At 41.3% G+C, this 27,703-nt stretch overlaps 1 protein-coding gene across 5 annotated transcripts in view; it reads right to left on the reverse strand.

Moving 5' to 3' along the window:
- Twin (twin) overlaps positions 1–27,703 on the reverse strand; it is a 339,039-nt gene that overhangs the window by 149,631 nt on the left and 161,705 nt on the right. The window lies entirely within an intron of this gene.

Raw genomic sequence — 27,703 nt, forward strand, 5'->3', positions numbered from 1 at the left:
TGGTGAAGTTGACTGAATTATCGTATCTATGTGTGTTATTTATTTTCACAAAATTATTTTAATTATATGGAATGAATAATTCATTTATTCCGGGTGGAGATTTTATTAGAGTCTTCACTCGAATTATTTCCCACAAAAATAGATGGATATTTCTTTCGTGACGTCTATCTAGAATGAATAAACCATGTGAATAGATAAATTTTCTGTGGAAATAGAAAAAAAAGATATGGGATACAGCTGGGGAATGGATAAAATGAATGGAAATGTTTTTTAAATTAAGAAGTACGTTCTAAGTCGAGAAATTGTTTTCTCGTACTTCATGCAACTTCGTGGGAGAAATTCTGTGAACGAGGAAGAGATTTCCTCACTCATTTAAATCCAATAATTATTTTCATCTTGACATTTAGAATGATAATTAGAAGGTGTACTCGTCAGACTTGGCTATTATCCCCCTCTGACCATGAACGATGTTATCGGTGCTTGTGTGTACTGGAGGCTGAGAATCCATCAAAGATCGGGCTGAGCGCATCCTGGAAGAGCGGCAACTAGAGACCCCATCGGTGGTTCTCAATCCACCAGGATAGAGAGAGTATAGGTGGCAACGACAGGGTTTAATTATACCAGCGACTTCACGGTGAATGTAACCGGTGATCATAGAGATGAGGGATTTCACAGAGTGGATACGGTGGATGAATGATCTATCACCCTGTCGTTGGCCAGTATAACTGCTCGGAATAACCAACATTTGATTTTTATAACGGTCGTTGCCATTCCCGAGCACTCGATTTCCTCGACTTTATTTGTATTTGTCCAACGCTCTGACTGATATTTTTGGTAGAATTGATGGAAACATTTATGGCGAGGAAATGTTTTTCCCAATTTCTCTATCACGAAGAACAATTTTTCACCAATCTCTCGGTCAACTTTCATTCGTTATCATAAACAAAAATATCCTTCTGGTTGGTAAAATTTGATTTTACAATCAATCGACAACCAAAATAAATTATTGCACCAAGTGAAAGAAAACCTTAAAGAGATCAGCGCTCCAATCCGTTCCCCGAATATTTTTACCCAGGAAATGCGGATAACACGAGTCCTTTCGATGCTTATACATGTCGATTCATATGAGAATACATGATACACGATGCAGAACGTGGAAAAAAGTGAATAGAGGGAGGATACAAAACCCAGAAGTAAACCGTGATTTTTTTTTCTACAACGATCGAGCCACCGATCCCACGACGTGACTTGGCAGCAAAATCCCTCAACTCGTTTTCCGCCCGTGGAGTTACAACGTTTGCCTCTTTTTCACAACCAAAATGTCTGCCCTTCCCCGCCTCTCCTCTCTCCATCTCTCTCCCTATGTTGTACTCCCCACCCGAGGCACCGCGCCTTTTTCTACTCCCTTCGCATTCTATTCGTCTACTTCTGTCCCTCGGATCGTTATAACGCAGGCATAGAGAGTACCATGAACCCGATGAATTATTTACTAAGAAACGATGGAACATGACGCAGAGGATATATCTACATTTCTTGATCTTGTCATTGGCCGCCTACGGCGATGTCAGTACTTTGTGTGTATACTGGGCATCCATTGTGGTTTGGATTCATGCTTGTATTCATAGATTGTAAAATTATGCTTCGAATATGGAATATTAAATACAGCACGAATGGAAAAGTTCGTGGGTGAGTTAATATTGATTTGCATATTTTTAAATTAATTCAATTATTTATCCAACGTCAAAATTGATTTTCTCCACTGCATACTAATTATTTCCATCAATAGATAATGCAATCGTGAATTGGAGCTTAATTAAGCTAACGTTGAATACTTGATGATCATCTCTACATTCCGAAAACAACTTAAGAAGAGTTTCTACTAGAATTTTTGCGCTCTGGATTCATAGATATTTAAATATCAGACTGAATAATATATATCATCTCTCCATTTCAATAAAATTACTCTTTTCATTCCATTTCTAAAATAAATTTGCTCTTATCGGAGTAATAATTAATACTAATGACCAAAGTGAGTGGGTTGGCTAAAAATCTATGGGAAATTGATTTACCAGACTCATTTATGACACACAGTCATTCGCTACATTGTGAGGGTTTATCATAATCTTCACTCTCATCATTATTCATACTAGGGCGTTTCTGACTTTAAATGTACGCGTTATACATAATTCAGCAACTCATGAATTACTTTGTAATTGAACCCTTTGGATAATTCGCTTGGTAAGCCGGGCGGCTGGTCCTTTTGATAAAAAGGGATGAAAGTGGGCGAAGAGTCCAGGGGGAGGGCGAAATGCAGTGATATGAGTGACTGGAGGCACGGGGCACCAGCTCGTTATCTGATAATACTGTCGCGATTGTTGTTCAGCTGGATTTTAAGTCATGTGAAATATTTAAAAACATCCTTTAGTTTCATCTCACTTTGTGGAAAGTGTAGCCCTTTCTCTCAGAGATATTCTCGTTGTGGAATCAATATCTTCTGAAACGTTGATAACGACCCATAAATATTTTCTTTCATTCATTACGTAATAATAATAACGTCTCTTTCATCATCGATATATCACTGTAATCGAAGCCGCGATTAAATGACATTTCTCTCCCGAAGATTTGAAATTTTTATTAACATATTAATTGGGCGGTGATATTCTGAATGAAGGTGCTTCCCGTCGAGTGACTAAAACCCATTGCCATTCGACCTTCTTACAGTATTCGTGAGAATAAATCAATCGAAGATGTCGCAATTATTTAGCCCCGGATTGAAATGATCAACCGCTGGTGCAAGAAATAAAAAAAGTCAAGCACACCATTGCAATAAAAAAAAATTCGGTCTTTCTTTTGAGTGCTGTAGTATTTACTCGGGTATATCGAGGGCCTGGGAATTGATACGAGCGATTGATTGATTTATCGAGGAACACAAACAAATTGGTTTTAGACTTGTTTGAGATTCTGTCGAATGAAAAAATAGGGAATGCGAGGAAACCCTGCCTCGGGGGGAATTGGATGGACTCTTTTCGCGTACGTGCCGATGAACCATCCCCCACATCCTCTCGAGATCCTCTCAGAAGGGTAGATGCAATCTCAGGTGGAGAAAAAAAATCCAGAGGGATGGAAGATGTGGGAGGAGAAGCGATGGAGTAATCATTCTCTCTTGGGAGGATTGAGAATATTTAATTAATTAAGAAAATGAATTTACTGCGCGAGAAGAAGTGTTGAAAAAAATTATACAGAAATACCAGATTAATGTTAACAACTACGACGACAAAAACTCCGAAGAAAGTTTCGCTGAGCAATTATTTGAGTTTTTCTGTAATTTTTTCCAACTATTGTTTCTCTCCATTTACCGCTTCATTAATTAATACGTAAAAACCCTCTGGGTTTCGCCTTTACTCACGCAAAAATATATCAACCCCCTGAAGCAGAAAGAAAACCCGTGAGAGGCGTAAGAATTCGAGTGAAAAGCAGAAGAAAGAAAAAATTACGTAAATTGCACGCGAGGTGTGAAATGAAATCGGTGGGAGGGAAAGAGGGAAAAAAGAATTTTCCAGTCCCAAAAAAAATGGAGAGGAATGAGTAAGGTGGAGAGCCAACAGTTAGCTTCCGGTTTCTCTCAGTCGAGTAAAAATACTCTTTTTTTCGCTCTTTCCCTTCTACCCGCACTACCACCGGCGCCTTTTTTCTCCCGTCTGCCCGAAGGAATGCATTTTCTACTTGAAAAACCTCTCGGCCAGCATTCGCACCACCCCTTTCTCCTCTCAAGAGGCTGCGAAAGTTTAATGGGGGCAAGGTTAGGGGTTATTCTATCCCCCCACCCGATATTCCTGACTGCTGCCTTCTCAAGGGGACGGCGGTGAGAGGAGGGGGGTCTTCTCCCCCGTTAATATACGACTGCGAACGTGCGCTTGATACTCACACTGTCGTTCTTCACGCCCTCTTCATTCGACCTCTCGGTCCCCCTTTTGTCGTATAGGTTATGGAGCAACGTCTCTTGAGTCTTACTGTGCAATGGAAGCACTTTTCACCCCTCGTATCGGGGGAAAAAATTGATAAGTGAAATTTTGCAGGATTTTCAGGTGAAAATATTTAAATGACTGTCGTATAAAAATTTATTTGTGTCGCTTTTTATGCAACTTTCAGATGCGCATTATTTAATAATCGGGAAAATCAAACAAGTTCTTTGAATTTTTATATTTACGGTAAATTTATATGGGTTTTCTTTCCCGCGGCGTTGACACAACATGCGGAAGAGTGATATCAATGTATGTTATGTCTGCTGCACTTGTTGAAAAGTGCCCGCGATATCAACGTGTTTCCTGTCACACATTGTGACTTTGTATATGATACTGGTTTGACGGCATCATCGGGGGTATCGAGAAATTTCAAAAAATGTACATTGGAGAAACCGGATAGTTGAGGATGTCAAAATGAAGTGGACACGAGTGAAAAAAAAATTGAACGGAAGGAATGCAACAGTTTCTCCATCCATACTTGGAATATTGGCTGCACTAATGAGAAAATCAATACGAATTTTCTGGCTTTCATCGGGTTTTCATGACACTGTCTTGTTTTCGCTAGTAGGTGGATCCAGTGATAATTGCCGAAGGCCAGCCGTTACAGATTATGACTGGCGATGCAAATTGCCCAAGTAATTTTCCTCGGTTTGCGGGCTTTCGGTAATGCCGTGCAATCAATCATTCTACCCGCCTCTCCTACTCACTCCCATGAAGCCCGGTCGTGGTCATTGAATTATCCTTCTCTTTCTCATATTTAGTTCTAATGCGCGAGCAAAAAAATTCTCGGATGTGGAGACAATCACGCGATAAACATTACCAGTAAATTTATTATATTTGGCTCAACCAAACGAATTTTCCCATTTGACAATCCATCGAGGCAACAACGGCCCTAAATTTCATAATGACGTTATGAACAGAAATCTTCACTGTCGAGGGAATAATAAATACTCCACCAACACGAGGAAGTGCATTGGCATAGACAACATTGATTCTGAGGGCAGGCAGGCGAATGAACACGTAGAGTCAAGAGTTTCATCGCCTCGAGCGTTTCGGTTTACACAAAAGCTTGGAAGACGTACAGAGAAGTTGTAAGGGAGGGATGGGAGTCTTCGGCACCCTCCAGTCTCCGTTTCTCCCTCTCACCCTTGTCCCCTCATCCGAGATGGGGCTTCGGAAGACACAGTCATGTGCACACCCGTATGCTACCCGTGTCATTCACCGTGTATGTCACCCCATTCGGAGGATCTCTCTGCACTGCTTTACGAGTCATTCATGGAGAGGACGTAATTACACGGAGGATAGGAGGCTCGTTGACGACTGATTGTACATCGTAAAGAATAGAACTTCGAGAGGGCCTTAATGGAATTGTGAGATTAACTTGGCGACGTTTTGCGGAGGTAAATCGGGACATTAATGATTTAACATGAAATCAAATGGTGTAAGGGAAGTTTTGCAAGTTGTCGAATGAATTGCAGGACGGAAGAGGATTTAATCTCGAGAACTCTCATAGTAATAGCTGAATTTATGAGCGCCGTTAAATTTTGATTCCGACATGCGCGCTACACCCATATGGAAACATTTATGTTCCAATAAAAAAATAGAAAAATATCCAGAAATTTCAATACGATAAAGTTGGACAGAAATTTTTTTACCAGTCTATCACTTGGAAAAAAATTAATTTCTCAGGAGAAGACAGTTTTTTTAGCACAAATCTCATCATATGTTATACCGATTAATCACTCACTTTCTCTACATTTTCTATTTTTTCATAATTTTTTCGGCCTTTGAAAGAAAAAAGTCGAACACGTCGACATCAAGGGGGCCTTTGCGACGTGTAGCGGTACGCCATGTAATTATTGTAAATACAAGAAAGTAACCCGATGAGTTATCGCATGTGGACGCCTTTGTCTTGACTAATAATGCCGCAACCGAGAGAGGTAGATTCCCCCGAGCTGAGAAGTGGTAATTTATCGTTTTACGCCCACTGTGCTTCAAGGAGCATCTGATGGCAAGCCTACGACGCATGGATAGACTCACGGATACAATGATAAAGCTTATGTAAAGGGCAAAGCCATACCTTGCATACAGCGGGCGAGGGGAGAGCCCTATAAATCGAGGTGCCCACTCAGGTGGGAGCAAATGACACCAAATAACCAAGTGAGTCATCGAGTTTTCCCAATTACTTCGGTTCTCTGATTCGATTAATTAATAAATATACGATATTCAGAAGTACTGTCATCCGTATTGTCCCTATGCACAATGATCCGGCATTATTGCCTCATGAAGTCTCCATTGAGCAACTCCAAAGAACTAATTTTCCCGTTCAGCAAATTTTTTAGAAGTAGAGAAAAAATTTTAAAAAACAGTTGTTTTGAATTTCACGCGATCAGCACTGGTTAACTTTGCGCCATTCATTCGCAATATATATGTTTATCTAACAAATAAAATTTCTATGTGTAAACAGTGTCAAACACCTAACTTTTCGCAAATTACAATCTGCAAACAAAAAATCCAATCAAAAATCGACTGATGAAAAAAAATTTCATTGCGCAGTTATAGCGCTATGGTGCGATGAAATCGAATAGCCTTTATCGGAATTAAGCGCCCCGCAATGTTATTCGGCTGTGAAGGACAGGGGCACAATGTAAAGGACAACAGGACACGCAAATAAAAAAAAAGCCACGTAAATGCACAAAATGTAGTCGCGCGATTAGCGTGGTGCACGCGCGGTTGTCGGTGCGAGGAAATAAACGTTTGTGAAACGAGTGCTATTCTCACGCTGCAGTTACGAATGGGCGAACAACCGGGGTTTGTGCCGATTTTAATCCCTCCCCGTGCTTCGCCCTTGGTGCTTGGTCCTCACCAACTAACTCTCGGCTATTTGGCGACAGATGAGCCGGACCCGGGGGGCTGGCGCGTGTGTACCGCCACGTGCAGTTGGAGCGGCTATAGGAACACAGCCGCGACAGTTATCGAGGCCATTGCACCCAACCTGACTGTGTGCGTTTGTTCTCTATTCATGCAATTAAACTTGTGAAATTATTGTTGACTATCGCCGCTGCTGAAAAAATGAACGCTGGGTTACCCTTTCAATCGTAGTGAACAATCGAGGGTCGTTGGTGACATGGGAGGTGATAAGGGCTGAATTATTTTGGTGGGGATTTTAATGATTTAGTCTGAATTAGTAAAAATATATATTTCAGCAGAATAATCATTCTAAAAAAATTTATAAATTGCGAAATGAATTATTCTGTGAATTTTTTTGTGAAATTTTACCCCAGAGAGACTGACAGTATTCACCGCATTTTATAGGGAATAAAACGACGGAATTCCTTGATATTATAAAACAGTCCATCTCATTTTCTGAGAATTATCAAAAGCTCTAAAAAAAACCATCATTACATCTTCACACTGTGAAACTAGAGCGATAAAAATACCATTAAAACTCTCGTTATCTTTTTCACTTGCAATTAATGAAGCGTAAAAATAATGATGTATCTCCAATTGTGATATATCGTAACGAAAAGAGTGAAGCCCATTTGCCACGGTTGTGCTGGACTGCAATAAAATTAAATGAAATTTAACCGGTGATCCGGAGAGAGGTCGAGAGTGTTGAAGAGAAATAGATTAAAACGTGGTAATACACTGGGGCTGATAGCAATAACCTGTGATAAAATACATTCTATTCTTAATGAAGTGCTGAGCTGTACCCTTTTTTTTCAATCTGCTGAATTTTATTGTTGGTCATTTTTTTTCCCCAAGCAGAATGAATGTAATATAACAAATGGAATGAAGCGTAACAGACGAATGTATATATTGGATTTACTCGGGGAGAAAAATTGGAGAAGGAAGAGGCGAAAAATTGTCTCGGTACCTCAGGGCTTTACTTTACATTCCTCGTTCATCGATTGTAGAAATTGAATTTATATTACTCCCTGGAATTAAGAATACTGTATTGTGATTTGAGGGAATTTCCCACGTTTTTCTTTCACATGGAAAATTAATTCGTCGTCAGTCTGAGTGAAGATAAAATGATTGTTGTTCTACTCGGAAAATTCACAATTATGTATTTTCCACATGTTTCGTGCCATTCGACAATTCCCTTCCTAAAACTGGTCCTGTGAATCTCTCCTCAATAAAATGACCATCTAGGATCCCCTCGAATGTTCCACCCCTAGCCGAAAAGCTCTCGAAAAAACCCTTGTATAGAACTGCCCGGGTCCTGAATCGACAATGTGAAACTATTATTCAACTAATCTAACTCCAGCCAACGCAGGATAATTTAATTAATGGGAGAGTTTCCAGCAAAAGGCCATCGAATCTTGATTAAATCCTTTTGTCCAAACAAAGCGAGAAAAACGATGACGCGAGAAAAAGCCTGAAAAAGGGTAATTGGTAAAGTTGAAGGTGCACTGAAGACTCCCGTAATGATTACCAGGAAGAATAGGGTTGAAGAGCCCCCTCTCACGATCGGTCATTGCCCAAGTGTCAGTAACTCCCCCCTCCCCCCTCCCCTATTCGGCCAGCAATCGATTTCATTCCATTCTCATCCTATCGTCACCTTTTCTCGTCCCTCGTGTGCCACAAAGTTTGACGCGAACCGCGTATAACTCATGGTCTGTTACAAGGAAAACTTTTGGGTGGATCTAAACTCCCACAGTTGCTTCCTCACCGCATCAAATGTTCACAATTTTGCCCACGATATCGATTTCAGGGTCCATCGTCGTTCAAACACCAAACATCACATACCCCACGAGTCCAATATGTAAAGTGGTCACGTCAAGTTTGCTTCCCCAGTTACAATTCACCGGCATTTCAAGTTTCGAAAGCCACACTGGTGGATGATTAAATTGTCATACGTTACTCACTATCACGTGATAACGCAAACTGTTTCAACTCGGTGAATGGAATGAAGGATTTTATTCATTCAGGATGATGTGTGGGCGAGTTGAAATGCCGTCAGCTGGGGGTTACGAGGCGCGGGAGAAGAAGAGTGGGTCACTTTTACCTGAAACTTGATTCAATTTTCACGTGTTATATGAAACTTCACGACAACTGACCGCATGGATCTGCTGGTTCACTGTCAAGTTGACGGGTTTGGAGTAATTGGATACTGGGGCACTCTGTCTCTTCGGGGAATCATTTTTTATGGATTCGAGAGTCAGTGAGGTGGGGAATTCGGGGAAGATATTTCTGGTTTTCAGAGGTGGCGAAGTGCTGTTTGATTAATTATTTCAACAATATTTTTTATACTCTACGACTCAAGTTTCTTCTTCCTCAATGGACGCGGTGAGAAATATTTAGGAAAACTCATGTCGAAGTTACCCAATTAGCACGCGAGAATAAAGATCCAGTAAAAATTACCGGATCGAAGCTCTGTTCTCACGGAGGAATTACGCGGCTTTCACGTAATTTTTATTGGACAATTTCTGCGCATGGAAGCAAGACTTTTACAAATTTAAATTCTTTTGCCGTTCAAATGACGATTTTTTTCCTTGCGATGGCACTGCACGAACAAGGCAAGTGTAACGACCCTCCATTGCTCGTTTTTTCGAGCAATTTCAATGTCCAACATTTTATGCGCGTATGAAAATGTTGCCGAGATGTCAGCAGTTTAATACCGGAAACTCGCGTTTGTCTGTAGAATCCCGGCATGTTTTTCATGTCTTCCGTTCTAAATAACGAAGGGGGAGACAGTGTCGTAAATCAGATGGCGAATGTTAAGAGGCAAGGCTAAAGGAAAATTTATACCTATCGAACGTACTCGAGCTGGATGCATTAATTATCGTCATGTATGAATGATTGCATGAGAAATTGAAATATCGCCGAGGGTTAGATTTGTCGATATCACCGGATATTAGCGACTCTAACATTCACTAAACTAAACAAATTCTTGGTGATAATTTTTTAGGAAAATAATCGGTTATACTTGTTAAGGTTTTTTTGTAAAAAACATTGGAGTTCAGTCAGATTAAATAATTCCCATGAAATAGATTATATTTTTCTACCAACAGTTGGAATTTTCTAGGCAATATTTCAGCTAATAACGACAAAAATGAAATATTGCATTTTTCGTGCTATCAGATTGATTATTCCCCTCAAGCAAATTTATTCAACTCTATTAAAAATCAATTACTGTTTTCCCCCGGCGTAATATTTTCGACAGCATCTCTGTGTCACATGCAATAACCGAAATAGTCCGAAATTATTGAAATATCGTGGACAAAATCATTCAGCGATTGATTCGCAATTCTTCGATTACGTTGAATCGCAACTGCATCAATTACTCGGGTGTGTGATACAGAAAAATTGTTGGCCGTGAGGGTGTGGGTATAAACTGAGCCATTAAACGCAGGCTAACGAATCGATTAATCAATTCAATTACGTAATAAGCCATTTTGCCTCTAACAGGCTTATTGTTCTCTTCCAAACAATATTATCGATTTTTCTGAAAAGAGAGGAAATTTTCGCTAATGACAGGTAAAGAAATATCAATGCTCAATTTATCATGTGCACTTGTCGGGGATATTATTACTGAGTCACGTGGGTGGCGCATGTGCTCAGCGTCATTAGATTGAAGATTTTCCACTCGAGGGGAGATGGCTTGCGTAACCCGTGCCATTGTAGTGAGTAGAAGCGAATCAAGTTGAGGTGCAAATTGCGACGGAGAATTTGCTGAAAAGGTAAACGACAATTCTGAGATAAAATCGATGCTCCGTATTGAATGTTGAGAAGTTTTAAATGTTAGAATGTTATTTGATGAAGTGAAAAATAGACATTTCTATTATTTGGAGAAATAATCCTACTCTTGATTTCACTAATATTATTGAAATGAGGTGTGCAATATGGAATGAGTAATGGTATTAATTCAAAGGCCTCATTTCACCGTATGCATCGTAAGTTTGATAATACCTCTGTGCATTCACCGTTTCGACCGCTCAAACAAATACAGTTCTTGCACTATTATACTAGGAATGGTTCCCACTTGGTGCCCGTAAACCACGTATCCACTACCAAGTTGATTCACAATGCATAGACCATCAGATTGTGTAGGCGGCGGTGATGAATCGGGAAGTACGACTGTTTTCCATGAACAAGATGTGGTGATAGATATGAACCATCAACTGCAATGCTCTATCCCCCTCTCAAGTGTTTGACATTCCACCGTCAAATGGCTTCTGCAGTAGACGAACAGGAAAAATACCAGATTTTTTTTCGGAAAAATTCTGGGAATAATTCCCACGTCCTTTTGTCAAATGGGGTCAATTGTTCGGGAGAAAAACAAATCGATGATAGTATTGGGATGCCTTCATTAACATTAATACTCACAAATTGGACTCAGGAAGTGTTAAGTAATGCTAAATCGGCCGTATTCATTACCTTTATCTCAGCACACCCGAGAATTTCGCGGGTGATTATCTCCTTTCGTCCAACTTCCGGGGAGCAGTGAATCTTCAATGATTGCAAGAAGCTAACCTCTCTCTGGAGTAAACTTTCATCCGTTATGGGGTCCTCCGGAAAACAGGGCGAGGTGCACTATGGAGTTTGTGAAGGTTGCAAGTAGTTAGCGGGAATATTTCTCAGGAAGTATTAAGAGTTGCGAGACTACTCGGCGGAAGAAAATATGGCTCCTGGTTTGCCCTATCCTCCGATACTTCCGCCTCCAAACTTCCCTCCACCTCGCCGCCATTTTATCAAACTGACCGCCATCGGATTATTTAATTACATTTGCCATTGCTTCGCAAATAAATAAACTCGACTTAGATGACGAACTCGCAACTTATAATTACATCGACTGCGAAAATACGGCGAAAATGAATTGAATTATCTCCCTGTATTTATCGCTTCTTCCACAACAAATAAAGTGGAGTAACCCACACAACTCTCAACTTATAATTACACTGAGTGCAAAAACTACGGATGGATTAACCAAACACTGGATTGAAAAGTGGATATTTAGGTTTCGTTTGGCAGATACAACTTTGAGTATAAATATTACGCACTCCCAGGGGATTAAGGGTTTACGTTATTATAGGGTAGTGGCTTAAAAGCTAATACCGCCCAAACTCCGAGGGACTTAGTGGCTCCCGGATTTTGCATTGTACTGTAAATTTCCGGAGACCGAGTTCCACTAGGATCTGAAATTTACCAACCCAAACTTTATCTTTTAACGATACATGAACAACTTTTCAACTCTAGGAATTCAAGTATGCCGAGGGTAATGAAGATAAATGTTATCATTATCACTGAGATGTGAAATCTTCAGTGAGTCGGTAAGAAGATATCGAAATCCTGAGAGTCGAGAGGTTCAAGGAAGTTATCGATGCTCGTATATTCCAATTTTACATCAGCATGAAGATCTCCTGATCTTGCTCAATTCATTCATGAGTTTTCCCCAACCTTTCTAGACACATCAAAAATCAACCAACTTTGCTACGCCATTGACTTAATCCTTTCCATGATTCATCAAACCGAGCGTGTGTGCCGTCATCTCCATGAAATTAAGATACGATATCCGATAGTTGTCCCACTCTCTATTGTTCCCCAGTCCCGTAATTACCCATGTAAATGAGCCACCGACCGTTGAGTAATTCATCTCGCAGTTATCTAAAACAGCTTCATCACCATCATTAAGATTCTACTGATGTGGAATAGGTCTACAGCTCAGAAGTGGCCGATTAATATAAAGTAACGAGGTGCGTTCCTATAGATTACAGCTATCCGTGCCCTCACCACAAAGGAAGACTGTCAACTCGCAATAGTTGGCCCGAGTCAATTGATTTGCATCGAAGAAGGTCAATAAGATATTGAGTCATTGACCCATCCGGACAGCAAGCGAGATCGTGCGGCGTCTACATCGTCAATCAGTGCAATTATTTTCTACTTCAGTGGAAGTACAGAAGGTCTCTTCTGCTCCTGGTCTTCACCGTTCCGCGGCTACAAGCGTCACTCCGTAACCACTTTACTAGATCCTGTGTCTTGACCATTGTCACGAACCAGCAGTTGCGATAACGCACAATAGCAGGCTCAATGTGCAGCGGAAGATGGTTATGGAGATGAATGGAAATGCGTTATGTTCATTGGAGCGAGGACAAGTGGATCGTGAGTAGCTGTGAAGAATGGCGAGTGCTGTTCGACACGTGGATCGACGTATTCCTAGTGGGTCATGACAATCCTAATTTCCTCAAGTTCAATCCATTTGTTCAATTAGATTGATTAATGATGATGAAAGGAAAGGAACTAGCCGAATTATAATCACAAGCTCTCAGCTAGAATCAAGATCTTCTTCACCAAATCCCTCCACATATGATTCATGATGACAGCGCAAGAGCTAATGAAAATTCACCGGGGTAATTTCTAATCCCAGTGGGTCAACTGTTAATAGCCACTCACTGGGTGTGCAAAGCTCGGAATCATTCGCCACAAAGTTGACCAGTGAAACAGGACATTATGCCCGAAAGGACACAAATACCTCAGTGTCAAAGGTATATAACATTACATGCTTTACCGATGATAAATGTTACTAGACGTATACGGGCAGTTCATGGGCTGGTACCGACAGTCTCATACGTCAAACCGTTACACTGACCTATACACTGTGTGCAGAGACCAGTGCTTATATCACGGCATCCACAGCGTTCTCCAAATGTGCACACTTGTGCATACACGCGTAACTCGAGACGTCCATTATTCGGAATTCGCGCACGATAATTACAACTCTCACCCTTGCCGACCACTATCATTCCTCCCCTATCGCGGTGTGAAACCCCCGGATTCTCCTGCATTTGGTTCTGGCCTGTGTTGGAACAAAGTGCCTGGCATATATCGCGGAGGGATGTTGACGCTCTGGGGTGGGCATATACGACACCAGGGACGCCAGGAATACGAACAGTTAGGTGTCGAGTTCCAGTGGATTCCGTGGTGTTTGCGGAATGGAATGCTTTGCATAATGCTCACTCACCCTCTAGCCCTCCTACCCTTCCCCAGGCCCTCAGTCAAGCCCCACCTGTCTAACCCAGTCCAACACTTCGGGCTGGTTATGGAAGTTTCTCCGAGATGCTGGAAACAGTTGCCCACGTGTTTCTGAATACACCCGCAGGGACTCAAATCGACCAATTTCACAACGTGACTTCAGGATTATTCACCTATTATTCCGGAATGATGAACGTCAATTAGAGAACGAAGTTGTCGTGTGTTCGTATTGGGAGTCAGTGTTGGATCGGTGATTAAAATAATCTGGTGGCTTTTTCCTGTTGAATATTTCGGCCTGCTGAAGGTGAGGTCAGATAGTCCATATGAAGCCATGAAATTTCCAAAGACTAAATTATTGAAAAGTTCTCTCAGAATGAAGTCTTCCGTAAAATAAATCGGAAAAATTTTGCAGAATATAAAAATTCCGCTTCGTTGGACACTAATTGTCGGATTTATTGAGATATCAGTGGAAAGATCGACTAACAGGTAAAATTTCATGACTTCTGTAAAACACTTCAATTACCCCACAAATAGCAATGGCCATTCGAGAAAAGGGAATGACGGGTGAATTGTGGAACGAGTACCTGCCGGTATTACGTTGCTAACTCAATGGGATTTAGCCAGTGAAAAATATACGTATGTGTGTAGCGCAAAGAGTTTATTGCTGAGAGCAATAAATAACAGTCCAGTACACACGTCGACGAAATGCCCGGGTTCTGCGCAGCTGATGAACTACGCACACGCTGAGGAACGTTCAAAACATGTTTCCGTCCAGGATTTTGCACACGGACTGGAAATAACTGATGCTAGGGCGAAGGGGGGAGGAGGAGGAGAGGAACCTTCACTCCATTAGATTCAATTTCTCACCGTGAAAGAGTGGCCACAAAATGGTATTTTCAGCGTAAAACTTTCTGCCACAACCACTCATAGCTGACGCACTCTCAATCTCCCTCAACTTCCCAGCATTTTTGCCATCTGATTTCCTCTAGTTATTTTTTTTCCTCTTTCACAAGGACTCTGTCTTTTTCACTCGCCTTCTACTTAGTCTGCCTCTCCCATCCACTCACCGGGGAGGGACATTCCATTAGAGTTGAGTTCGATAACGATTGCCAGCGGCATTGGTTAGGAAAAACTGTGGGACTCTACTGAAATCGAAAATCACTCCCAAACGTCTCTTTTACGAGATGAGTTCGCCAGTTTGCAAAAGTAAGGATAGGAAGATTTAATTTAATGGAGAATGGCGATAGCGACGGCAAAAACTCGGAGTTCCCTCCGTTATTCTCGCCGTCTGGGGGAATCCTATGTGCACTCACACTTCGCTGGCCCATCCAATTGATACGCACGTGACAAAAACTAGCGTTTGAAATTGAGAGTTTTTTAAATACCATCTAGTCTGCAAATTAAAGATATTTTCCGTCTCAAATGAAGACTTACAAAAACAATTACCAATTTTATTCACAACAATGAACTGTCGCTTCGAAGGAACTCAAGAAAAATTGTTCCTCTTTTTCTTTCGTGTGCTCATTATCCATTTATTGTCGTAAATCAATGGGACCTGCTTTGCCGAGTTAATTTTGCGGCGGGAAATGAGGAGGAAGAGAATGAGAGCATTCCACTGACGCCCACGCTCCACTTTTTTTCATCTTCTGTTGCAGTTGTGTCGCATGATACGCCAGAGTGTCTTCCGACACTCGGTGAGAGGCAACTCCCCGCGGTAGGTCGAATTACCAATTATATTTTCCAACGAAATTCCATCCAATCGTCTAGATTTTCCATCTTCAAGTATAGTGGATTCATTTCAATTTCGTTGATTGTGTTGGGGTGCCTGGGATCAGACCCGCCTCGGGGACTTGCAATTGGTGTTAGTGGAGTAGGAACTCTCGGATCAGACGACCCGAATGCCGCTGATACTCATGAGTTACAAATAACTACACTCAAGTTGTTTTCAAGTTTATTCCATTTGGTTGAGTGGAGTCATTTTCGTGCATTCAATTTACGGTAATTTTTCTGACATTTTGATTTCACTGGAGTTTCGAGTAATTTTGACAACATGGACAACACATATAGAATACTCCAGTGACTGTTGAAAATATTCCCGGAACCATACCCTCGACTTCCGCATTACTCCAGGCGGAACTCCGCAATTCCTTTATTGTCTAGAATATAACCAAACGATATGATGCTATGAAGCGTGACAATCTATCGATAGTTCCCTTACATCTGATGGAACGCGTGATAATCCAAGCGTGACGAGGGCAGGGAGACCTGAGGAAAATTCACTCGATTCCCTAGATCGATGTACACCAGGGGAGAAGTGAAATGATTTCTGTATGAAGTTGATGGTCAGGTTATCGCACTGAAGGAGCCACGACGTGTACGTGTGTGCGCATGCATCGAATACGCGGGTCCTCATGACACTCGAGACGTGGGAGGTGAGCACGTGTCCCCTGCATCATTAGTGTTGCAATGGCTGTTACTCGCCGAAGACCCGGAGAGGTTCTTTCACATAACGATCCCCTGTTATTTTATACCGTAATATCCAATTCCATTGGATAAAGTGTAATACGATGTGTAGAGAATCGCACTATGTGAAACTTTTAGACGTCACGTGGGCCTGTAAGCTCTCGTCAAATTGCTTTGCGTAAGGTGAATGCGACGGGTCGGTTATCGTCAGACTTGCATTTCAATTATGTTGACTGTTCTAGCTGTCATTGGAGACCGAGATATGATTAGAATAGTTATTTCATGAACAAGAACAAGAACAATACTTGAATGAATAATTTTTTTAATTGATCAAATAATTTTCAAGAGAGAAATTAATTTTCCCTTCTTTTTTAATTCTTCAACTGAACAAATTTGATAAAATTCGAAAAACACACAAGGCTTCTCTTGACTTCTCTCATTTGGATATTGAAAGCATCCCAGACGCATCCTGGCTAACGCAATACCCTAATGCATATTGAAACTCAAACTGAAGGAGGAAGGGATACATACGCCTGTAGAGGCCTTCTCTCGACAAGACGGAAATAGAGTGAATATCTAGAGACCCATGGTCCCAAGCGACGTTGAAATTGCACTGGAGATGTAATGAGAAGGAATTTATCACCGGGTTTCCGGATATTGCATGGGATGCGCTCAGGGGGCTGGTGTGTATTCTCGTTTGGAATTGGAGGCAAAGTTTCCGGAGGGAAGGCTCGGTGTGCAGGGCATGCTGGATGAGGTTCCAGAGTTGCTAACGGAAGTAATTAATCGCTCTTTACTGAGCGCATCGTTATGAAGGCTCAGTTGTGGACATTTCGAAGGATATTCTCCTACGATTAGCTTTTTGAATTGGGTGGGCGCACTCCGAGAAAGATCATGGCAGCAATATCGCCAGCAAACTTCAGGGAGCAGTTACCGTCACTCAAAAAATTATATTTCTGATCATTTATTACCTAAAATTTCCATCGAACTTTTGTACTTTATTTTTTTTCAGTTAAAAAAATTATCCAACAACTGAATTGATCACGTGAAACTGCTCGCGCACACCCTCCACTCAATATAAACTAAACCAATGCGGAAGATGCGTGCGGATTCCGGGAAGCCTCCCCCCCGGGTACCAAATGCCCAAGCCACTGAAAAAAAAACCCGTAAGAGAAACAAAATTTATATACCCGGAGTATCGCATGAATTTTTATGGTGCATCCCTTGACACCACGAGTGCTAGCCCCAACGCGGTAGCACTACCGTTCAATAAAACCCCGTTGCGTGTACGGTCGCGATAGTAACCGATACGATAGCCCATCTCGGAAATGTATCGCTTGAGATAGGAAAACCGCATGATGCGGCAATACGATATCAGGCTTTTGCCTTTTCATTTGCCCCCTCTTTACCCACTATCTGGCTCTGTTTCTCCTTGTTTTTCATTTTCTACCAACACTTGCGTCTCCTCTCACCCCGTACCCGCGCCATTTGAGATATTGGGAATAGCACGTTAGGTATATTTAATGCACCTAATTATAGCGGGTAAAAAAGGCAGATGAGGCAGAATGAAAATGAGTTGTTGATTGTTAAGAGGGAAGTGCGAGGAGGGTGAGGGGGCTTTAAAGGATGTGTATGAGTTTTGTAGTGAAGCTCATTATATAGTTTCGCACGGACGTTGCCTGCCTTAGAGATAAGATTCCAATTAAGATTATCATTGTTCCGGGAGTGATTGGTTTTTTCGGGGTTAACACGTGTATAGGAAAAAGCATTTCACCTTTTTAGGTGATGTAAAATACTCCTAACAAGAGTTTATGGACGTTGCGATGTTACGATCCTGTTATTAATGAATATTGTACAGCTTGACGTGGGCTTATTACACGGTAATAAAGAGATTAAATATGCGGGTGTATTTCAGTCATGAAATCGCATGATATTGGCTCGATGTGTGTGAGGATCGCGTGTGGTGATGGTGTATTGCATTTTGATGCCATTGCAACGGTGACTCTACATCACCACGAGACGCGTACCAATGCGATCGGGGAATCAGGCGTGGGTGCATGCTGAATGACTACAGACTGTGGGGATCATTATAAAATGGGACATTTTTTACGGCTGGAGACGATACGTTTGGGAGAGCACATCGAGGGGAAAATTTTTTTATAAAAATTATCCTACCGTTCGACGAAAGTGCAGAATTTATTGTGCGTATCTGGCGCTAGACAATTTAACCCACTTCTTCAGAAGAAATGTAGGTTTGGTTTCTTCATCCATCACTCGAATTCGATAAAAAGTTGACTGAATCAATCCATGGAATTGAATCCATTCGTGGATAGGAAAAGAAATTAATAGCCGGTCTTCAATAAATTTCTAGTTCATTCAATGGACTTCGTCAAAGCTCAATTTCAATGCTGGAGGTTGAGGGGTGCTCAAAACAGAGGGATAATGAATCATTTGGGTATCGACTCGGCGGTTTATACCCTCTGGGCAAATCGATGGTCAAGGAGAAACGATTGACTATGGGGATAATTTTGAATGGCATTGGTAGAATGGAATTTTCACTGGAGGATACGATCCAAGTGGAAGTTCCAGCTTGAGTGAATGCGAGGTGCATTGGACGGTGTTCTATTACCAATGCAGCCAGGGGGGGGGAGGTGGACGGGGATATTTCCACTTTACATACCTATGGGTATGTTTGAATTACGCTCGTTGAAGCTACTTCATTGAATATCCACTTGCCTGTCTATTTCAATAACATTTCACGAGCGAAGAGTTGAAGATGAAGATAAAACTCTCAATTACTATTGAAATAATTGAAATTCATCAGAGTTATGATGTTAATTTTAGATTGTGGCGTGGAGAGACGAGTTGACTAATAATTTTCAATAAAAGAGATTTCAATTGATAACCAGGAAATACAACACGAATATTCAATAAACATATTTATCCTAAAGATTAGAATGAGCTTCTGAGTTTGCAGAAAAAATCCGAAATTTTTTTCCAAAACACCGAATGAAGTCTCATTGGAAAATGGAGCGATGAACGTAATAATTTAAGGTGCATCTTCAACAAAATGATGTTCAATAAATAGTTATAATGCACTTCACCGGCAAATCCTTCCGCAACCTTGGTATCAACAATGAGCGACACCCTGTGGTACACGTAATGCCATAAACACAAGTGGAAGATAGTAAAGCGAATAGTTGGATTTTAACGCTCAACGCGTACTTTGTGGCAGAAACAACGAGTTGTCGTAAACAAACGTTACAACCCCGGAGGTTAACTTCTTTATGGAAAAGATTATTGCTTGACTCGGTGTCTTCGACTACCGTTCGCACTATAATCACGGATAATCATATCGTATATCAGGGTCGGGGTTAGCAGCATGCTAGAGGACGACGCATTTAAGCTATTCTCTCCCAATTGTTTCTAACGATAAAGTATCATGAGTGGTATTGGAAGAATGTGGTGAGAAATAATCCTGGAAGCTGTTGGTGGACGTTTCCACTGTCCCCTTAGCTTTGCTGATGTTTATTTATCTCAAACACGAGAACAATTTTTTTTCCAAAACGCACGTTAAAAATATATTCCGTTTAATTTAAAAAAAAGGATGAAGGGAGTTCAGTATGACCCAGGATTAAAGAACCTTGAAATGATTAACATTTCAAATGCGGAATTGTTGTTCTTCATCTCGCATTATCGCTACTACGCGCGGAGAATGAGATAATCCGACTTCCTGGATGACGATCCCTATCGATACCGCGAATCGGCATGCATTCTCATCTCCCCGATCCCCAGATGATAAGGCCGTCGAACGGTGAGTGTGCAAGGTCCAGACGTCCATCAAGAGCGTGATTTCACGTATGGGGAGGTTCTCCTCAGGTGAGCTCAAGTAAGCTACTGCTTGGCATGAACCTCCCCACGATATGCCTCGGGTTCATATCAAACGCACGTCGCGGCCCGTTCTGTAGGCTTTTTACTGCTCCCTCGATGCTGTCTCCGATTAACCAAGGGGACGATGAGAGACATGCCGTCATACTACTTTTTCTCCATCGCTTCACCGCCATTCTTCATCTCTATCATTTATATAATAGTGTACTTTTGAGTCTGAGACGCCCGTGCCCTGGCTCACTCCATCGTTCTCACGGCTGCGTGTGATGGACCGCGAAAATCCATGCAATTGAAGGTCAAGTGATGACGCAATGACAGTGAACATTTTTCGAAATACTAAAAGACGTCTGAATAAATTAAAATTTATCTGATCTGAACCAATATAGCGGCGTAAATATTTTAATTGATCGCAATAAAATGCCCGATTCGCTGGATGCGATTGAAAGACGCTTCAATCACAAATGACATAGTCTAATTTTGATATCCCGCCCCATAAATGAAAGTGAATAACGGAGTAGCCGTGAATGAGCGCTCGATAACGATGGGGCTTCCAGCCGAGTGCGTGTATTGAACTGTCCGCTCTCGACCACATCCTCTTGTTAAAACCATACGTCGTGCAATCGTGTGCACGATAGCGCTCGTCTGGTTATTTTTTGTCGGACTTTTGTTCGGCTGCAGAGACAGAAATGCGACCCCCCGAAAGTGTCGGTCTCTCCTCAAGGGTCAATACGGGGATCTGGATGTCTCGCGAATGGATGAAGGACTGAGACAATCAATCAATTCGGCGACAATCTTCGTGGATGGAGAACATCCTAAAGGTGGTGATCTCGAAAAGATTTATCAATTATAATTTTTCGGAAATTGAAAACAAAATTCGACTAGCCACGCGCACACGTCTGAATGAGCTTTAGAAATAGTTTATTTATACTCCTGAAGCAAAAATTAGTTTTTCTATTTAAAAAGTTGGAAATTGCCAATTGCAGGAATTCAACGCTTTCATTCGGAAGTGAAAACGGAAACTAATATTTTGATAGTCATATAATTCATCTCGCATTGATCCCGGAAACAGCATCACTCGGTGAGCCGTAAAAATTCAATGCACCGCTCCGAGGTCTTATGTCAAGTTGGGTATTAAATTCCAATATGAAAACGCAATAGCAACTGAACAGCATCCCCGAGCGATGTGAATTGTTTTCATAAAATTTTGCCACTTCATAACCAATAAATCTCACCCGTGCGACCTCGTTTATCATCCCAACCACGTGGATTTGCAAGCATTTTCACCTGTACACTCGCATCCACTTACCGACACACCGAGCACACGTGTAGAATCCTTTCTCCAGGAGAAAAGGGTCGAGAAGTCAGCGGGTGCGTTCCTTCAGTGCGAAAGCACAACGCTGAACTCCACGATAAATCAAACACCCAGCTCAAACCATAAATCATGCAACGATTCGCCATTATCCCGGCGCTTGGCACCGCGAGTTGAGTTTAGAGATTGGTAAGAAGACTTAAACTTTCGCCGAGATAGTCGCGAGAATACATAAATACATGAATGAAGGCGGATTTTCTATGTGGCGAAAATACGAATAGCTTGGTTGCAAAAAAACAGTGGATGGAACATGTCTTAATTCAAAGCATTGGATGCAATAATCCACTTTGTCAAAAGGTTTAAATGAAAATGCTACTTTACATCATTTGATTAGATTCGTTATTTATCGATAATTTTTCTACTTTCACTCGATATGCAACTAAAAAATTAAATCAAATATTTAATTTGCAATATCCATTGAAAAAGCTGATTAGCTTATTAATGATGGGTTGGAAGTAAAATAGGTCGGAAAATATAAACTTTTTTTTTTCATTGAGGGGCATTTAAGGGATTTAATAGATATTTCACGTCGACTGAAATTTAAGGGGATAAATAACTCAAAAAAAGGAGAGAACAGTATCTTAATTTTAGACCCTAGTTTTTCTATTCTTTACTTCTCATCGTCGAGCCACTGGACGACGGAAAGTCTCTGGGATGATTTGCTGCAAAATGAAAAATTCCTCCATCTCTCAGATCCTTCTTTTCTCTCGGCATTCCATAGCCAGCAATAACCGCTGGCAATGCTTTTCCAGACTGGCGAAGCGGCTGAAGGGCACTCCCACTCGCGGAATGCCCACAGCCTCCCGAAAAATAGATGGCCCAAGAGTTCATCCGATGCTGGGGCGAGTCATTTTCGTTCACTATAATCCCGTAAAAATTTTCCACCTCAAGCTAGCAAACTTCCAGTACAGCGAGAGAAAAGTCAGGAAGAAATTTTAGTAAATTTTTACGCAGAGAAATGTATATCTTTCTTAATTTTTCTCGTTCTAAATTCTCAGGAACAATTTCCACTGGGCAAGACTTAATGCCAGTTGGCGTTAAATATTGGTTCATAAATTCTCATGCACTCGTGACATCCAAGTGTAAACTTGGGGTAGTACCCTCGGCTTGTACCGTTACTCCATAACCATGGGTGCTTATTCGGACTTGGTGGCTACAGGCACAATTATCCCGGTTAAACCCTGTTGTTTTGCATCCACCGGCAGTTTGTACGACGCGCGGGGTTATGGCTGGACAGGATCATTACGGTGCACTTGCTCGAGTTTCGAGAGACATTCGAATACGGGGAAAAGCTCATTTTTCAAGGTAAGAATGTTGGTCTTGATTTCAGAGCGATTCATCTTGTTTGTGAAATTGATGGAAAATGAGGTGGCAAGTGGTGTCATTGCGGAGCGAAAAATTTAACGCGAATTATGCACGTAAACCAGGTAGTAATGCAGCCAACGGCGGTCTCTACAACGTGCGAGGGTATTAGTGGACAGGTTCATTATGGACCATTTGCGGAGGGTTTTCAATGACTTTCGAATACGGGGAAAGAGTAATTTTCGAGGGGGAAATTATGGCCTAGATCATCTGAGAGCGTTTTTCCTTATTTCAAAAGTTTGCAGGAGTAAAATGTTAATTTTTTGATAGAGAGAAATTTCTCAGAAACATTTCCGAAATTTAATTTTAGACAAAAAAAATTCCTGGACAATGAGGTCGTCGGATTAGTGTGGTACGATTTTTTTCATGCAATCGATAATTATCCAACCATGGATTTGTCGATATTGTTACAATTTTGTTCGGAGTATTCCGTAATGTCTGCAAAAACATTACGATACCGACAGTTAAATTTTCATAGCCACTTCCGTAATCTGTAAGCGAACTTAAGTTCGGTAATTTCTACTGAATATTTCTCTCTATCTCGCTAGTGCCTCCCTGAACTCAAGGGTAAGAATCATCTCCCCAGTGATGCTTCCTACCGCTCGCTAACAGTACCCACCACCGACTTTGTGGAGTTCCATTATTGGATGAATAGCTTTTGTTCAACAGCGACAATCGGCGAAAGTGGCTCCCTAGATCATGCCAGCAGAAGGGGTGTTCCAGGATACGCGGTCTATATATAAAGCCGGTGCCATAAATGTCTCGGTCACGAAGTGCCCTCTCAAGCGTGCGCAAACAGCTACTTCCGGTAGCCATCTCTAGACTATTTGATAGTAAATCGATGCGATAGAGTGCTGCACCGTATTCAGTTCTATCAGGATCTACCGCTGGATTGATAGTGCACCTGCGTTACGATCATTCACTTTGTAAATTGGGCATTGAACTGATGTAATTGATGGCTGTGCGGTTCGTTAAGGGTTGTACAGAGTGCAAATGATCACTTATCCATCCAGCTAGACGCAATATCACGAGTCCAAGTCAATCGTGATTCGCGAGGGAGCAAAAAAATTGAATAAAATAGTCTAATGAGAAGCGCAAACCAATTAAAACGTTGAATTTGTAATTAAATGAGATGGTGACGGTTAAACGCAATTGCCGGGCAGAAGGTAAGCCAGTCTGATTGGTCTCGTCAGCAGCATTCTTCTAATTATGATGTGAAATAACAATAATTGGATTCCCTGACGTGGGTCTTCATCAATATCATAAATAAACTCGGCTTGATGAAGCTCTCGGGGGCATCATAATACCGAGAAATCGTTATCGATTTTCCCCGCAGTACTTTTCAAGGAGATACAAACGTCTATCGCTCTTATTTCTTCGGAGGCATCTGTTTTATACCCGGCTACTCTAGGGTTATAAAACGAGGAAAAAGTCCGCCCCCAGTGGGGAGAAGAGGAAAAAAACACGAACTTTCGTCAAGTTTAATGTTAGTGGCCCATGAAACTCTTGAGTTTTCTACTCAATAGATGAAACTTACCCGCTGGTGCCGTGGGTTATGTGCCGGGCTCTGGGGCTACTGTGAGTTTTTCCCTCAAGTCGAGCAGCGTAAAAAAAATACCGTGAGAAGTGCTTACCTGAAACATATAAGGGAAAAAAATGAGTCATAACAATTATAAAGTTGAATCACGAAGGGGAGATTAAAGCTGTACATGATTGGAATGCTTAGAGTGTCGTGTGAGAATTTGTCCGGGCTTTTTCGGCGCTTGTTGTTTAGCAAACAGAACGATGAAAACTTTGTCGTCTTACTGGTGTTGGCTGGAGTCAGACAGTTTTCGGGTGAATCTGGTCGCTCTAGTTTCTATTATATTTCTTCTTGGTTAAATTTTACCAAATAGCGGAGAGACTATCAGACCTGAAGTATTCCGTAAATGGAGGAACTATTTCTCGAGAAGTTTGCGGTATGTAAATATAAACAGAGGGGAGTGCAACTTGCTGAGGGAATAACTCTAATGTTGAGGGGGGTGGAAGAGGCGGAAATGAAAAGAAAGTGGGAGAACTGGAATGATATCCCCGAGACAAAGGAAGAGTCGTAAATACAGAGCAGTGGCTGGAAATGTTTGAGGGAGCATCTGTGCATTTTTCTAGACACATAAATTCCACCATAAATGGAGTAATGAACCAACGACGGCAGTTATTCCACATTAGGAATAGTCATTAGTAGTGGTGAGTTCTGGAGCTAGGGAGGTACCGAGAAAAATTAAAAAATCTAGAATTTTTTTGTGAAAATTGATGCGAACCTTCATCAATATAGAAATCATCAAACGTCCTTGAATTTTCATATGACGGTAGAGAAAAATTACACGAGAGTCACTGAATTTTTACGCAACAGATGGTAATTTTTTTACAATATTTTTATTTAATTTTTCGTTCCGTATGCGGAAGACGGCATTTGAAGTTGGTGAAGATATACATAATGGTACGTAATTATCGGTATTTCGATGCTCGTAAAATTCCAGCGGATGGAGGTCATAATCCAGAATGGCTTACCATGGTATTCCGAAACGATGTCTGGAAGTGCATTGGAATATTTTGTCAGGATGAAGGTGAGCATCTAATAACGGAAATAATTAACTCTAATGCCACAGCAGGGGGCAGACCGCGAAGATATGTATCGTCATTAATTAACGGATGACACAGTGGCACAGTTAGAAGAGATCTCATAAACGACGTACCGATTTAGCAATAGTATCCGAGAATTGTACGCGTCTGGATGAGAAGATATGGTGCTTCACGAAGGTTGGAAACGCTTATTGATTCGCAAATCCATTAGACTTGGAGGCAGACAAGACAGTTCAATGTGGAAGAAAGTCTTTTGGATTTAAAACTTTAAATTGGATCTCCAGAGTTCTGAAAAAAGGAGGGTGGAGAGACAGAATGAGGATAAGAGATAGGTGAATGATAAGTCTAGATACCTGGAGAGTCGAGATTTGAAGAAGTCACGGGAGAAAATAGATAAAGAGGGTCCGGGGGACGATCTTCACAATTAATGTAGTTTCAAGAAAGTCAGAAGCAATTACTGAAACAAGTGAGGGCTCCAACTACTTGTTTCAAGCTCGACCCTTCTCTGAACTCAATGGAAAATTATAAAATTGTTCCAGGGGAGTTACCAACTTTTTTTCACCAACCGCTAGATCCAAACGGGTGCGATAAAAAATGTGAGCTGAGCGTGCAGAATGAAAAGTTTCAGTCCCTTTTGTATGATAGTTGCTGTCATATTGGGAGGGTTGAGGATCTTGCTGGCTCGTGGTCAGGTGAATAATATACTTTCGATACTTTATATGATAGTCTGTTGGAAACTTTGAAAGCTGCGATGTTCACCAGGTCAATATTTGCTTTCGTTGTACAGTTGCTTGGCTCTAAGCCACAGCAAGAAAACGGAAAGATCATGAGAAAGTTAAATGCTTATATCAACGGAGGGTGGTAAACAATGGGGCTTTACTGCTTTGCAGATTTGTGGAGAAATAATTCCGGAAGCTTTTATGTTCTATTTGAAAGCTGTACGGCGATTCCCTAGAGAGGGAAACTGATGGAATGAGGGTGCACAAAAGAATGACTTATTATATGACTTCTTAACGCTCCAATAATTTTCTTAGTAGGGAAAGCCCAGAGCTGACGTACCAGAACAATCGAAGACTCGATTTGCCGGTTCCAAGCTTGGAATTAGAAGACTGTTCTTCACTAATGAAGGTTTTTACTAAAAAAATGTCGAAATTGCAGTCAAGTTGGAGGGAATCAGGGCCTGGCTGTTGGTCAGGTTAATAATATCTTTTGCGTACTTTGAACAGTAGAATCTTAGAAAGTTCAAAGCCTGTCTTGTTCACTAGCTCAATGTTTGCCTTCATTCTGCACTTGTTTGGCTCAAACCTCCGGCAAGGAAAATTTATCCATTCCCTCGGTTTTCTCTGCTCACGGCTAGAACTTAATATACGGTGGAAAGGTCATGGGAAAGTTAAATGCTTATATCAACTGCAGGGTGGTAAACAGTGGGGGCTTTACTACCTTGCAGATTTGCGGACGGGAAATAAACTATAGAAGTTTTTATATTCTATTTGAAAGTTTCTACGATGATGCCCCAGGGAGGAAGATTGAATGAATGAGGATTTCATGATCCTGGCAATATTGTTTCACAAAAGAATGACTTGTTTTATGACGTTTTAAGACTTTAATATTTTTCCTCGTGGAATGCACTCGCCCAGTGGATGGGATATTTATAGCGTGTTTCACAGTAAAGTAAAATTTACAGCTAAATATTACACCAGAGTCCTCTGTGTCATAATCGTAAACGTGCCGGTATACTCATATTGGGTCGAGGGGTGTCTGATGAGACGGTGTAACTAGTAGATCCAAATACGGTGACAGTAAATCAACAACGGTTTAACACTGATTAGAGACTTTGCCGGCAGCCGGGAGACAAGTAGAGAGAAGGGGTTGGTTAACTGTCTCTCGGATTTAGAAGAGGCCTCACGTTGCCGCGAGGAAAGTGGATTGACTACGCTTGTGAATCGTGTTAATTGAAAATACAAACCAGGTCTTGGTGGTACAGTTCGTGTATATCGTTGAGGAT

This window comes from Diachasmimorpha longicaudata, chromosome 1, assembly GCF_034640455.1.
Source record: "Diachasmimorpha longicaudata isolate KC_UGA_2023 chromosome 1, iyDiaLong2, whole genome shotgun sequence".
NCBI lineage: Eukaryota > Metazoa > Arthropoda > Insecta > Hymenoptera > Braconidae > Diachasmimorpha > Diachasmimorpha longicaudata.